Source organism: Mixophyes fleayi, chromosome 1, assembly GCF_038048845.1.
Source record: "Mixophyes fleayi isolate aMixFle1 chromosome 1, aMixFle1.hap1, whole genome shotgun sequence".
NCBI lineage: Eukaryota > Metazoa > Chordata > Amphibia > Anura > Limnodynastidae > Mixophyes > Mixophyes fleayi.
Window position 1 is genome coordinate 161,828,474 of NC_134402.1, and position 3,712 is coordinate 161,832,185.

A 3,712-nucleotide genomic window follows, 5' to 3' on the forward strand; every position below is an offset into this window, starting at 1 on the left:
TGTGACCTAATTTTTTGAGCACCACATCAGCAGGCAGGTGAATATGCAGTGTACGGAGAAGGCTAATGTTGTCCTGTAGGCCTGTAGCCTCAGCCACTTTATACACTTTATACATGTTTGTCAAGTCACAAATAGATGACTGAAGAAATAATAATTGCTTTTCTGAAAAAAAATAATCTTTTGCACCAGAAATTATTTTTTTTTACATTATTCCAGATGGGGAAAATGCATCAAACTACCTGCTGGGTTCATTCAACAGTTGAAGTCAGTAAGTAAGTCCTCATAGTGATCTATAACTCAATATTTTGCCCTTCATGTTCAACCACCATCTTCTGACCTTTGTGCTAAAGGCCAATATATTAATGCTAGCTTGGATGTGCTGCTAATTTTAGAGGGGAATTGTAAACCAGTACAGGCAACATGCATGTGAACTATTTGTAGTGTAGCCATACGACATATGTATTTTGTATGTGTTTGGATTGACATGTTTCTCTTTTTGGTCTGATACTCAAAGAAAATAAACTACAAAACTGTAACGTATGTAAGCCACACATCAGTTTTCTATTATCGGCAAATAATTGTTGTTTAGATAACTTCCTAATCGCAAAACTGTTTTTATATCTTATAAATTTATAACATTATATATCTTGTATATGCAATTATGATAATAAGCTGAATTTTAACTTATATCTAAAAGTCTTTCTATGAATGAATAGGAAGCACCAGGGGCATGCTGGGCTGGGGGGCAGGGGGGCATCTGACCCTTGGGCCGGTCCCATAGTGGGCTACCTTGGGCTGGATCACTGGGTTACAAGCATTTTTTTTCTTTTAAAAAGTTCCTAATAGGCTGCTGAGTCCAGTCCTGCTCCCCAGGCTAAAATTTGTCAGCCCTCTCCTGGGAAGTGCCCATCTTTGACCAACAGAAAAATTGAATCAAACTTTAATTATTGATAATATTTCTTATTATGCCTAATATAATGATCATAAGAATTGTAGTGCAATTTAAAACAGCAATGGAAACCATATGATATATTTTTCAGTAGTGCTGTTTTATACCTTTAGAACATTTTGCATATATTGCCTTCAGTTTCTATAACATCCCATTGTTTAGTGTGGCACTGCATGGCTATTACAGAAAGTCTCTAGAGTATTTGTTTCTTAATCCTAATCCATTACAGATCCTTTCAGTATCTTAAGTGTCACATGGGCTAACACAACCATGCAGTTTTGTAAATAAACCCAAGGTGTGCTTTGCCTGTACGGATGCTCAGCTACTATGCTACTATGTAAAGGAGGAATGCATGCACATTTATTATGATTTTTTTCAAGGTCTCACTGGATGACCATGTTTCAACTACATAGATTTCTTATTGTTCGATTGGGGGATGCTGAATAAAATAAGTGCTTTAAAAGAGCATTACAAAGGTATGTTTTTTTGCTAATTTTTTATTCACAACATGAATACTGTAATTTGCTTAGACATAGATTATAAGGATACAATACATATTAAAAACCAGTTATATTGTTATTTATTTTTAAGCTTTGATGTTTTAAAATGGCGAGAGTCACAACAGCCAAACAGCCCTACGCAACTTTCATTTTATTATTATCATGTAGGCTACATTTAGTACAAAATATATTAGCATAAATGTTTTTTTTTATTAAATGTCTATTATTCTTATTAGACTAAAAAAGTCAGACAGAATTATCTTACGCACCCATAATGTAAGTTATGTTTATGTACACTTACCAAGTAAATGATTCCAGCACTGACAGAGACGTATATACAAGCACTATACACCCCATGCTCCCAGTTTTCATGGACACTGTTGCATTTCCATGTGGATCTACTGTCTCCCCACAAACTGTAATGTTCCGTAATAGCACGTACATTATAGTGGCATGTTCCATTATAAAGTGTTCACATACTGCACATTGCAGTGTATTAGAGAGACAGGCATTAGGTTGCCATCCTTTAATGCGGGACACATATGATTTTGGGTGGTTTATCCCCACACTTATAATTGGGGTAATTAAACCTAAAGAAGAATGTGCCAACAATACACATTAGCGTTCAGAGCCGATGGGAACACGGACATAAGACAATAGGCCATGCTGCATCCATCCAGCTTTTTTTCTACTTATATAGCTTCACATTTGTAAAATGTTCAGATACAATAATAATAACAACATGTAAAAATAACTTTTGTGAACTGCAATAAATGTGGAGTAGCTTCTACACATCCTTGATGGAACACCCCAATTCACCTGGCTTCACTAATCAGGAGCAAATCGTGTTCTCAGAGTCACAATCGCGTTAAATAGCTTTACATCAGGAGAAATGTCATTTGTGCAGTGCATCTGCCGTTTTCCCATTTTTATAAATGAACCTTAAACAAGGTTCTGACTGGTAGTTCTAGTTCTTTTTACAACTAGTAAAAACACAAGTCTAAACATATATCAGATGCATTTTATATGCTTTTGTTACTTGAGTCTTCACTAGTGTGAAGCTCCCTCTAGACTTCCACAATGTGTTTATCTGTGGTACATGCATGTGGATAGAACAGACAGAACTTAGAGGGGTGGTCCAAAGACACTCTGTTCACTACATGTGCCACATGACTGTGGTTGTCATTGTAATCCATGGCACTGCAGAATTATAAATCATTAATAGCAGCCTGTTGAAACAAAAGTTATACTTATGCAGTAAAGAAAGTGCATTTCTAGGCACACTTCAATCAATGTAAAAGAAAAAATCTTTAAAACACACAAAAGTAAAACATTTAATAAAGACAGTCCTGATGTCACCTCACTCTAATTCTTTTAAGATATAGATTAGGTTAAATAAGCAGTATTTTAAGATTTAAAAAAAAAAAATGGAAGTACGTGAGAATTTGATGTACGTTTTTTACTCTTTCCACCATGCACATTTTCTGGAACATGCGTCAACCAGCAAACTAGACGCAGATTGGTTTTCTGTTTACAAAAATTGTGAAGTGAGTGCGCACATATAGAAGAATTGCAGGTTCACTCTTTTCACAGTGTGTGTGTAAAATGGTAGATTCGTACACTGAGACAGGGCCATTGTTATCACAGCAGCTTTACTGACTGAGAGAATATTTATTTATTGTGTTATTTTGATCATCACTTGCTTTGGTACAGGTGCTGAACAGATGAGAGGAATTCATGCTGTCCTCTGCAATGGCTTCAGACGAGTTGTGAGTTTTTAGCTCTGTTTGGCCCTAAAAGCCTGGTGGCCATATTGGTCTCCCAATAGGAGAAAAGACTAGTAAGTAAATCACAGATTATATTGGTGTATTACAACCAAATACATGTTGTCCTCCTCATCTCCCTAAATGTAGATTTAATAGACTGTATACAGTTTAACTTCAATCTAGGATACATTATACATTCTTATTAACTGATATTCTAATTTCATATCATATCTAATTTCACATCTGGACCTTCAGTACTTTCAACTACTTTTAAGATTCTAAAAGTATTTAAACAATTTTAACATATTTTTTATTTTCTTATTTAATAATGCCTAAAATATAGAAATTAAAAATAGCTAACCAACCTACTGTATGTCTACTTATTTACCCCAATTTAATCAAATTTAATAATCTTCATGATTATTATAGTTACATATACTTCAATCAGCTTCAAATCGATTGCTTTTGGTTGAATATTTCTCACTGAAAATAATCAG

General features: G+C 34.7%; 1 long non-coding RNA gene across 1 annotated transcript; it reads left to right on the forward strand.

Moving 5' to 3' along the window:
• The first annotated feature begins 1,159 nt into the window (after positions 1-1,159).
• Positions 1,160-3,289, forward strand: LOC142144164 (uncharacterized). Its single transcript, XR_012689666.1, has 2 exons — positions 1,160-1,425; positions 3,163-3,289. It is a non-coding gene; the product is annotated as an uncharacterized LOC142144164 (long non-coding RNA).
• The last annotated feature ends 423 nt before the right edge of the window (positions 3,290-3,712 follow it).